At 36.7% G+C, this 12,496-nt stretch overlaps 1 long non-coding RNA gene across 1 annotated transcript in view; it reads right to left on the bottom strand.

Moving 5' to 3' along the window:
* Positions 1-633: 633 nt before the first annotated feature.
* LOC120535883 overlaps positions 634-12,496 on the bottom strand; it is a 54,530-nt gene continuing 42,667 nt past the window's right edge. The window contains exons 2-4 of the long non-coding RNA XR_005634983.1: positions 6,318-6,364; positions 6,127-6,196; positions 634-673 (exon numbers count right to left, since the gene is read on the bottom strand). This is a non-coding gene — a long non-coding RNA (uncharacterized LOC120535883). The remainder of the gene's footprint in view (positions 674-6,126; positions 6,197-6,317; positions 6,365-12,496) is intronic.

Below are 12,496 nucleotides of genomic sequence, written 5' to 3'. Positions count from 1 at the left end.
AGACACACAAGGATACACAGAAAAGGTACACATAGGCCAAGAAATATTAAAATATTTTAATATTTATTGTATTACTTTTCTTCACCAGGTAAATGTGGCTAATATCAAAATAATTTGAAAGGAGGGCATTTCCAGGCTATTTACAGCGTCCAATAAGAAACTGATACCCACAGAGATCCCTAAAATTTACAAACAAAAACTTGTGTAGTGTATTACAAAATTGGTGTTTCAGGAGGAAAGAATGAAACATCTTAATAAACATATAAAGTAAAAGAAGAGGTAATTTGAATAAAAGAAATGTCTAGTCTGCCCCTTTGGTCTCAGCTGTCAAATCCCGGCTGAAGACTCACTACTTCAGTTTAGCATATCCTGACTAGAGCTGCTGATTAGCAGTATGACTGCATCTCTGTTGTTAGTCATTAGCAGCACAACATAAGTAACATAATAGTTATAATTTGTTACTAAACCTCACCTATTCTGTTTCTCTTCTCGGTACTCAAATGTAGCACTTGGTGCCACGGCCTACCTGCCAAGTTGTTTTGCTTGCCTAAGGTAAAGTCATCTCTGATGGAGGATCACAGGAATCACGGGGTAGAGGGGTTCTTTCATCAGATTGGCTGGCCCAGCACTGGCCAAGTGGGGAGGCAGCTTGATGGCTGAGGTCTCCAGGACTCTAAACAAATCCAAATCATATTATGTGATATCATCTACTGTTAAATTCTACTCTGTACTTGTAAATTTTTTATTTTTAAACTGTATGTAGGATTTGTTCTGTTTTGTGTATTGTATTGTGTTGACCCCCTTCTTTTTGACACCCACTGCACGCCCAACCTATCTGGAAAGGGGTCTCTCTTTGAACTGCTTTTCCCAACGTTTCTTCCATTTTTTCCCCACAAGGGTTTTTTTGGGAGTTTTTCCTTGTCTTCTTAGAGAGTCAAGGCTGGGGGGCTGTCAAGAGGAAAGGCCTGTTAAAGCCCACTGCGGAATTTCTTGTGTGATTTTGAGCTATACAGAAATAAATTGTATTGTATTGTATTGTATTGTAAAGTAATCAGGAAAAGTATAGAACAATATGGCAGAAAATAAGCTCACAGCAACTTCCCATAGTTACTTTACTGATGCCAAACATAACATGGCATATAGAAATAAAAAAGTAGAATAAATTCAAACAATAAAAAAAGTTAATACAAGCAAGCAAAAAACAAGACATGTTATGTGAGAATGTGAATTAACTAAGAATGTATGGAATAGCGTAAAAGAAGGTTTCCTCCTGGTAGTAATATGTAAATGTATGAAAGGCATAATGAAATTAGACAAATACAAATATATGGACAATAAAAATGGATGGATAAACAGAAATTATGTTAAAGGAGCAGTATGAAAAGAAATATGTGCATTGGCATGCAAAATAAACATTTTGTCAATGGAGAATATTTTAGAGATGGAAGAAAAATGAAAGACAGATAGACACAAAAAGTAAAAGAAAGGTAAGTGAGCTGCGTTGAGGTGAGACCCTTCTCTTAATTCATTTTGTTCTTAAAACAAGATACATTTTTAAAATGGCTAACTCATGAAGTAAACTATGTATATAAATTGTACATCAAGATCTGAAAGAGCAAGAATCTAATTTAAAACAGAAAATTACAAAAATTACAACAAAATGTTCAAGCCAAACTCTGACATTGGAAAAGGTATAAGTTCTGATTTGGAATTCTCTTTCCTGACACAGCAGTGCTTATTATAAAAAATAGACAATACAGTATGTATTTCAAAAAAGTATTGTTCCTCATTTAATAGTTTTACTGAATGTCACCGTGTATGCTTATGGGAGGATGAAGTTTTCCAAACACGGAGTTTGCACTAAATGCAATCATGAGAAGAGAAGAGAGAGCGCTTCTTCAGAAATTAAGGCTTTGGTCACAAGATTAGACACAAATTTAAACTGGGCTAAGAAAGGACTAAAAGCCAAATTTAATTTGCAAGGTTCTGTGCTCTCAGTTATTGACCTTTTTTACCTCTCTCTCCGACATCTCGTAGAACTTTCTAAATGGTAGGTTGGCCAGCCCTTGTATAATTCATTCTGTTTCATTTCACTGCAGTGGGATATTTTTTGCATGCGCTCTAAACGTAGGGTTTGCTGACAAAGCTGTGCCCTTGATAGAACGCCTTTTCATTTCCATTTAAACAGCTGCACTTTTGGCATGCATAATCAATTAAAATATAAATACTGTACATGCACAATTTGAAATAACCGTAGTGTCATTTCAATAATAGCAGAAAGAGACTCAAAAAAAGCACTGAATAATTCCTATAGTGGGCGTTGCATTCAACAAGGAAAGAATGCATTTTAAAATGACTTCATACAGGCAGTTTGAAAATCCTCTGCTGGCAGCCTAATCTCAGAATTGCTAGAGTACTGGCTATGCATGACAGAGCATTTTGCAACGTAAATTGATGTCTGATGCTTTAAAATAAGCTGACATGCTACGCTTGCACAGAGGATGCCATTAATTATTGCATAATAGAAAGATTTTTTTATGCCTGGGTCTTTGTCAATTTATGTAAGTTTTTGCCAACATGACATCCCCTCCAGGGTCTGAAGAAGAGTCACCATCCAGATGTATGATGATAGGTCATCTCAAGTTCAGTATATTTTTGCATAACGTATTCGAATTAGATGTATTTTAATTTCTGTGAGGTTCTGCAAAGCAGCAGAGATGGCTCAGTGCCATTTGAATGTGGGAACTTGCAAGAATTATGATGGTTAAATAAATGTATATTATGGAAAGTGGGACATCATCTGGAAAGTTATTCAATAGCAGGCAAAACAAAACACAGCAAGTCTGCAGTCAGCTTTGCAAATATGTCTTGATTGCAATATCAAAAAATCCTGCTTGCTTTTCTAAGAATGCCAACACACTGGTCAGTACATCACTAAATCAATAAATTAATCTACACCTCTGGATCAGCTGACAAGGACAAAGCCTTCAGTAACCCATTAACTATACAGACAAGAATTTAGTGCATCATTGAACACATTTTTATCCTCTCCAGTGTATAAATTCTTTTTAATTAATGCCCCATAACACAGAAATGAAAGGCGTGACACTTTTATCCTTCTGTTTTTTAAAGATATGGTCCAAAACACAATATCTGTTGCTGCATCCACTTTCATGGTTAGCATGGAGGGCAAAAGAAATAACAAGTACTTGGTACTGCAGGAACCATTTTTCGATGAAAGGTCTCTCAATCTCAGGACAATTTTTCACCAAAACATCTGCACTTGCTAACAGTTCAGAGTTAGCCACAGACTTAACATCCATCATAATGATGATATTCGTACTACTCATAGTGAACTTCCTCCCTAATGAGCACTTGGACCTCCACCAATTTGTGTGCTGAGCACATAGATCAGAGGAGGACACAGTGTCCCTAGGGCTATTCCTCAGTTTCTATAATCACCTAACATATATGCCTGGATGCTCTTTATTGACTCCCATGGTGATTTCTACTCAATTATCTTTCTTAAATGTTTTCACCAAAAATGAATATACTATATAATAAATAATGGTACTGAACTAATTTGTACAAGGCTAGTTCTTATATAAATGGTTGGAAAGAAAAACAAAGTAAATTAAAAAGAAAACTGTTGAATTAAAAACTAAAAGTTTTATAGCTCTGCAAGGTACTTGCCATTGCCTACCCAGTGTATTTTTGCTAATTTCTTTGCCCTTTTAGGTAGATTGCTATCCTTAGAAAAACCGCTTGCTTTAGCCACACTACAGTGGAAATTGTGTGACTGTGACAGGTTTGTCCTTTTTATAGGCTCCTCTGCAGCTGGCATTGAAGCTGCTCAATTAAATCTGGTATACAACTGGAACAGTGCATACTGCTGCTGACTCGATGCTGATGTCATCCCCAGCTGATGAAAGAGTCAATGCCACTATAATACAATGAGAGTAGCAACGGAAAAGGAGTCTCCAAAAAAAAAAATGGGTGGAAAAATGTTTACTTTGAAAATGGAAGCAGCTCTAACTTCATTTTTATGGAACAGAGAATAAGCCCAGACTAAAAAACAGAAAAGCAGAATCCAAAAGCAAAGGTTAGGAATGGCTGCACTTAATTATCAATTTTTATACTGAGTGGTTGAGGATGCATGCTTTGCAACACTGAGAGAAGCAAGTGTTTAATTGTGTTATCAGATTGCCAATGATGTACACTTAAAGGGATAACTGCAGTATTTTTCACTTCAAATGCATTTCTTCACAAACATAGTATATATGCATTTGCCATGTGAAGTTGTGTTCTAAAGTTAAGTGTTTTCTATAAATTAAAAAATATATATCTTGCCCTTACTGGAGCTTTCCAATGGTGGCTCATGGGGGATCACTGGAAAATAAATCTTAAACATGGGTGCATTGAAGCTGAAGGCTATGTCATCTCTAAAGCAAAGATTATATTGGGGCAGAGAAAGCATTGCCAGCATCAGAGGGCTAGTGTGGGTGGAGAGGACTGTAGTGCTGCAGAAGGTTACTGATATAGTCTGGTGAAAGGCCATTTAAGGCTTCAAGGAATGAATGTTAGCAATGAACAATCTAAGCTGCATAACAACTCTAGTAACAGTCAAACAGATACACTGGTTTTAAGCTTTCAATTAAAAATTAAGTAAAACTTATATTTATTAGCATCAAAACAAATAGCAGAAATTATAAAGTGAGAGAAAGAATTATACAACCTGGCAGGGTTCATGCAGCTCCATTTGCAACAGCAAGATGCAGATGACACTTTCCCAGGTGGTCTAATTCCTTAATTATAAATTATATATATTATCAATCCAAAAATTAAATGAAAATTATTTCTTGCCAGAGAAATGGAGAGCTCTTTGCAAAAGTGTCTATTTTTTTCACCAAGCAGCAACTGAGCTGAATGCGCCTTGCAAGTGTCCTTAACAGCAACTGAGAAAGAACTTTTTTAGAAGAATGGCCAATAAAAAGCAGCCACTTTCCTCCTCGCTTCTTGCCCCGAATGAGAACACACAATTAACACATGCCAAATTTGTGTTCATCGTCATTAGCACAATGGCATGACATTTTCACAGTTTTCTGAACACACAAAATGTTTCAGACATCAGTGTCAGAAGCTCAAGATTCTTTTCCCATGGGAATTAAAAACTGCAAATTCTAACTATGTAAAAAACTTTAAATCTTGCTTTGTCTTTCAACTTTTCCAGAACACACTGCATGCATGTTCAGCTTGAGAAGACTTTCAGGCTACAGACTACCATTAGAGATCTGTCAGCTGCACAGCAAATGACAAAGATCCCACTCCTGCTTAGCTAACTTGCTCAGCTCCTTGCACCAACATTTAACAATTTAAGACTGCTAGAAATGTATCAATAATCTGATAGCCAAACACTAAGAGGTTAGTGCAATATATTCAACAACTGAAGGTAGAAGTGCTACTATCAATTAAACCTTTATAGTCCTGGTACTATTATAGACTCATTAAATCTAATCTGGCACACTAACATTTACAAGTCTTTTCTATGCCACTTAAATAAAACATTATATCTTGCTTGTGCCAACTCTCTTCTTTTGAGATCATTGGAATAGTGTGTTCCAGATAGTCATTTATTTTGGAGAACAGAGAGCAAACTTTGCAAAAAGTATAGCATGTGCAGGGCAGTGTCTTGAACCAGAATGTGGACAGCTTTCCACACACCATTTCCCTGATTTATTACTGAAAATGACAAATCAAATCAGGATAATGCTAACTAGTTATGTGGGCCTTTTTGGACATGTAAACAATATAGACTACACCTTGAATATCATAAAATACTGAGAGCAATTTCTTTACTTTCTTTGATTTTTGACAATTACCATGCTTCCAATTACTGTAAGGGCCACACTGATTTATCCTGGTGCTATTAGTAGTTATGAAACACACTTTGAAACAATAAATGCAGTGATGCTTTATTTCAGGAGCAAACATTCCAGGCACCCAACAAGCACATAAACCAAATCGACGGAGTATAATTTCCCAGTGGCTAGGAATATAAGCACTCAGGGTGTGTTGGAGTCCAGGGTTGAGACTAGAGGGATGAAAAAACTACAAAATTGTACTCACCTTTCTAAAGTGTCAACAAACTCTTCTGGGTCGAGTGGGTCGCAGATATCTTCCTTTTCTTCATCTCCTTCTTGAGTGAAAAGTAAAAATAAAGATTCTCTTATTTTTGGGTCAGTGGAAGAATTGGATGTTGATGGAATTCCTATTACTGTAACTATAAAAAGAAAGGAGAATAAAGAGAACGTACTTACCGATCTGATGGCTTCTGGGTCTTCTGAGGGGGAAGGGTGTTGAATACCTGGGAAGAGAAGGAATAAAAAGAAAAATTTAGAACTTACCGTGGGGGTGGAATCGCCGGAGGAGGGGAATAGTCAATCAATAGGTGGCTATTCTTCTCCAAGGTCAGTAGGCCCTTGTTATGGGTCAGAGGAGTCGGGAGGAGAGGTAGCAAAAGTAGTGGAGGAGGCGTTGGAACAACAAGAACAGGGATAAAGTGAACAACAGGACATTGATGGACGGGTGGAATGGGAAATGGAGTGTGGGGGAGATAGGAGAAATACAGGGGATGAAATAATACAGACATCAGAAGAGGTGAATTTAGATTTTCTTTTGCCTTCTTGTGTAGGGAGTACAGGGACGATGTCATTACTTGTTTCTGAGAATAGAGTGGAGGAATGTTTACAAACAGCTCGGAAATGGGAATAGATGAAAGGGGAATTGATGGTTTCTGAGATGGATATGGGGCCTAAGTCCCACTTTGATCCCTCTGAGATTATTTTGGAAAGAAAGTTTGGAATGGTGGAAGTAGTGGATAAATGATGAGCTATGATTAAGGACATAGTGGATATGGTACAAAAATGTAAAATTCCTTTCACTACAGTTAAAAATGTGATTTTTTGTATAGGCTTTAATGATTGTTTACAAATGCACCGTCCTGGAGGAGTAGAAATAGTACAACAGTTGTCACAATTGTGTCGGTTAGCCAAGAGTAAATTTATGGAGCTAAGATTTGATTTGCAAAAATTCCATATTCTTCTACAAAACAGAAATTAGAATTGTGTCAGAATATTTGTAGTCTGAATAATAACCTTCAAGACAATCCATGTTACAATGTATTGGGTACCCTTGGTCTGGGTGATGTAGAGCTAGAGGATGATCTGGTACATTGGGAGCAGGCACAAGCATATATGATTATGGATGATTGATTAGATAAGTTAAACTGTTAGAGGGGTCAACCAGATTTATACCCTGTTTAGAGGCAAATGTTATGAATCTGAGTGATAACTTTAGATTAACACAATTCGAGATGACCTTGTTACAAAAAGGTTTGACATTTATTCAAACACCTGTGGATGTGGATTTAGATGAGATTAGAAGGGATACGTACAAGTACCATAGGAGACTCAAACTTCTGGATTTTTTTGGTTATGAGACGGATGATGCACCTAGAAAGTTTATCAAACCTTCTCACTGGGTACCAAAGGAGGATGACATAGGCATGGAAATTTTAGATCTAATTAAAAAAGATCATAAGGATCTGGCCGTTGTCGGTGTCATCCCATTACCAACAGATAACTTGTCAGTAGAGGAGAGATGTGCTTTAGATTATCTGATGTGGAATAAAAATATTATAAACCCAGCGGATAAGGGGTTAATAACCATAATAATGTATAGGTCACAGTATATCTATGAGGCTCAGAGACAATTGAACAACAGGTCTCATTATCATCCCCTTAAAAAATTATTGCAATCTAAAACCTAAAATAAAATAGAGGATATTTTGAATGGTTTGTATTTGGATGGCTTTATTAGTGGTAAACAGAAGAAATATCTGTTAGGTCCATCAGAGCCCGTAATTAGAAAATTCTAATTACTCCCTAAGGTACATAAGTCTCCAAAAAAATTGACTATTCCTATTTAAATACCGGCTGGGAGACCTATAGTGTCGGACTGTTCATCGGAATCATATGGTATTTCAGAATTTATTGATTATCATCTAAATCCGTTATCTTAATATTACAATAGTTATGTCCGGGATACTTATCACTTTTTGCAACTTATTAGAGATAAGGTATTTCCTAATCAAGCTTTTGTTTTTGCAATTTTGTAGAGTCGTTATACACAAATATTGATATCAACTTGGGATTAAAAGCAATTAAAAAGATCTTTAATAAATTTCCTGATGCTAAAAGACCAGACAATTATTAACTTCAGTTATTGGAACTTAGTTTAAAAACTAACGAGTTTGAATTCGATGGCAAATATTATCTACAGGTCCATGGAACAGCTATGGGGAAGTATTATGCCCCGGCTTGCGCTAATATTTATATGGCGGAATGGGAGCAGGAGGCTTTTGGAAATTGTCATAAACTGCCATTACTGTATTTACGGTATTTGGATGACATCTTCGGGGTTCGGACGCATTCCATGGCAGAATTTGACTAGTTTATGAAAACTTTAAATGAGGTCCTTCCTATGATCAGATTAACGGCAGAGGCCAGTTATGATTTAGTGACATTTTTGGACACTGAAGTTTATTTTTGTCAAGTATCAGAGGTTGCTAAAAAGTTGAATTCAAAAGTGTATTTTAAACCAACCGATTCGCATGCTCTCTTGCATAAAAAGAGCTTCCACCCCAAACACACCTATAGGGGCATCATAAAATCCCAATTGATTCGGTTTTACAGGATCAATACTGAAATTAGAGATACAGAGGAAGCAATAAATGTATTATTTACAGCGTTAAAAAAGAGGGGATACTCGAGGACGTATTTAAAAGATAAATAGTGAAATTAGACTCATAAGAACTATTTGGCATATGAGTATGTCTCTCTAAATAAAAATACAGGGTTACCCCAGCTTCCAGAGATGGGGCGTGATGTTTCCGATGGTGTGAATTTGTCTTGGTTGACAGGTAATGAATCTGAGGACCAAATATTGTGTGATCAATTGTGGGTGGAGTACAAACAGAAGTTACATTGGTTACCTAGTGCTATTGAGATTTATAGAAATATGTATAATTCATGGTGAAGGATCTTAAAAAAAACGATATTGTAACGGATGATGGGATCCTTTATCTTATTCTAATCTTCTTTCTGTTCCTTCTTTGGATATCTTGCCTATCTGGTATGTTTAAGGCAATGGTTCATTGCTACACAATAAAAAAATGTGCCAGAAAATTTTCACACAAGGTAGTAATGTCCACTGCTTATTGTCTTTGAATTCTACAGTAGTTAAAAGGTTAGTGGATATGATCATGTCTTGGAAAATTTTACTGAGCAATATCCCTATAGAGCGTGGACCATGGGACCTTAAAAAGGATTAGTATGATTATCAGATAGAGTTAAATCGATATCATCAGCAACGTATCTGGTCCTGGAACATTAATTCAAAATTTTAGTTCTCTAAGTTCTATCAGTGGACGAATTTTGATATAAATGTTGGTAGGCCGAGATTGGAGCCCGAGTATAGTTTTGAGCAGGTGGAACTTGTGAACATCGAATTTAAAAATAACCCCCTGATTCCTGATCACTCTACCATCAGAGAAAGTGAGAACCCCATGTTCAACCCTGGTGTGAACAATATTATAGGTGACCCTGATGTTAAAATTAATCCTGAGGTTAATAATTGTTCTAATATTGATAATAATAACCCCTTGCCTAATATTAAGGATAATTATAAGGGGGGCCCTGATGTTAAGTTAGTTATCTTGGGCGGAATAATTATCTCTGTAGGATTTATATGGCCAACCCCTCGCTCAATACTGAGGTTAAAAACACTTGGGGGGCCCTAATGTTAAGGATAACCCTGGAAGTAATAGGGAATTGGACATGGTGGATAGGGACTACCCCTCAATCACTACTGAGGTTAACATCTGTAGGGGGGGCCCTGATGTTAATGAGATCATAGTGGGGTCAGATAATCCTTATAATCCCTCAGGAGGTATACAATTGTACCCTGAAATTGAGATCTTGGGTATAAATAATGCCAGGACTGATTTGCTTTATGGAGAGTGGAAGTATGAGTTAAAAGGTTTTTGGCTGGAAGTGACAGAGGAGGGGAATTGGATCCTAAAATTCGACAGTCCTGATAAGCAGCAGGGAAGGTTATTAATACAGGAATGGATGATGGAATGGAGGTTGGAGGTTGGAGATAGCATAGAATTGGAGGGACTGATGGCGGACATGGACAGATTACAGCAATGGTTTACTGAAAGGACACAGATGGAAGGAGGACAGGAGGGGGAGGAGAATAGGAATAACATAATTATGAAATACATACAGGAGGGAGGTGGAGGAAAGAATGGAAGGAGAGGTGGATCACAACAAAAAGTGTTTACCTATGATATTTACCTTCTCAGCACAGGCCCAACGTATAGTGAGAGAGTTACGTGAGAACTTCTTAAAAGTTTAAACAACAGATGAGGATCAGAGAGAATGGAAATTGGTGGCAGTCTTTCAGAGAAATAAAACCTTAAGGGACTTAATAGTAAGGGCGTCTTGTACTAAAAATAAAAATAAATGTGCATGGTTCATCCCTTTTAAAAATAAAAAAATCATTAACAACCCCTTTTCCCAATTTTTCAAGATTTGAATAGTAATTCAACCAACTGTATTTATGGGATACAATGCAAAAATTGTGGAAGGATCTACATAGGGGAAACAAAAAATTACATTAAAGCACGTTGCATACAACATCTCTGCCTAGTTGAGAATCAGACAAAAAATACGGAATTATATAGGCATTTTGGACAGCCAGAGCATTCACCTATATATTTTGGGATAGAACATCAGACATATTGGAACAAAAAGTATAGGGTGAAAAAAGAGAGGGAATTGATTAAGGCCTTAGATACGGTTTTCCTAATGGCCTTAATGAAAAATACTACGTGTGTCAATTTTCTCATACAATTAGGTTAAGAACGATGTTAATTATAGTATAATGCTTGGATTAGTGGACCAGTGTGCGGCTAATTATAGCCAATATCCCCTACCCTATGCCTAACCCAACAATATCTCTTATCATTGATATTAAATTCCCACCAGATAGTGAGTTAACTATGCAACACCCTGCAATAAAGGAATTCTACTGCCTATTTTTGACTGTTCCATATAAATGGGACCAGTCCTGGCACATGTGAATGGCATGAGTATGTCTCTATTCCATGATAGCACAACTGCAAGATTCCTGATTTGCTTCTGGAAAAAGAAACATACATTGTACTCTATAAACCACCAAGGTTAAAAATGTGTAATTCAACTTTTAGTACATATAATCTAATTTTCATTCACATATAACATAACCATAGAATACCTCAAGATTCAGGCCGAAAACTGGCTGATCACTCATGCCCACTGATAACAGATTTGCGTCCTTTTTTACTTTACCGCAGCTATAAATTATAATTAAAACATTTGATTTTATTAATCTCTCTCCTTCATTCATTATGGTTGCCATATTATACTAATCTAATACTGTGAGAAAATTAAACTAAACAGGACTAAATGAAGCATTGGGATCCCCAAAGTGATCCCTGTTTAATAGCAACAATGCTAATTAGGCTCAAGGACAAAATAAAAAAAATAAATACATATAAAGATGTTGTGGGATTGTTTTTGAGATATAGTTTTGAATGATTCTGCATTTTCGTTCCATCACATGTGGTCAGATATATGAACAGTAACTTTCAGTTGAATTATTTCTATAGCATTGTGACAAGAAGGGGCAAAGCTTCCAGGGCAGGTCAGAAATAATGGCACTGCTCTTCAGAAGGTTCCTCCTCAACCCTAGAGCTGGAGAGATAGGTTAGTAACTTCGCTTCACCCAAAGCTCTCCCCGACTTGTGACAACTTATAAAAGAAATACTTCAAGACAGAATATCATCTCTCAGTGTGTATGAGGCTAGGCCTAATTCAGTTCAGAGCTGGACCGTATATACTGTATATCACTTGGTGATTCTGTGCATTAACCGTGGATCAAAAATACTCATAAAAAAACAAAAAACAGTTCCAAAAAGCAAAACCTGAATTTGAAGCAGGTTAAGCAATACGCTTAATCCATGTGAATGAAGTGATCTGTAGGCATACTGTGATGCAGCCACCTGCCATAAGAGTTGAATAAAATGGTTCAAAGGAGTAAACTAACAGCTCATACGGCTCTTCATTTATCTAGCTCTGCCCACACAAAGCACCCTTGCTCTGCTTTGTAGATTGAACGACCCGGCTCTGCTGCATTCGCTGCCTTTATATCCTATTTTAGCTTCTGAGCGCTACCAATTGTCAAAGTAGGAAACGGTTCCCATCTTTATACTGCCTGTAGCACTGCAGCTCTTAGACAAAACACAATAGTTATGCATATATTCAAGAAAATAAAGACACTCAAACAAAGAAGAATAAACAATCACATCACTAACCAAAGATTTAAACTGAAA

The sequence above is a fragment of the Polypterus senegalus genome, chromosome 9 (assembly GCF_016835505.1).
Source record: "Polypterus senegalus isolate Bchr_013 chromosome 9, ASM1683550v1, whole genome shotgun sequence".
Taxonomy (NCBI): Eukaryota; Metazoa; Chordata; class Cladistia; order Polypteriformes; family Polypteridae; genus Polypterus; species Polypterus senegalus.
The sequence above is the reverse complement of the archived record's forward strand: the minus strand, read 5'-3'. Positions and strand labels throughout refer to the sequence as shown.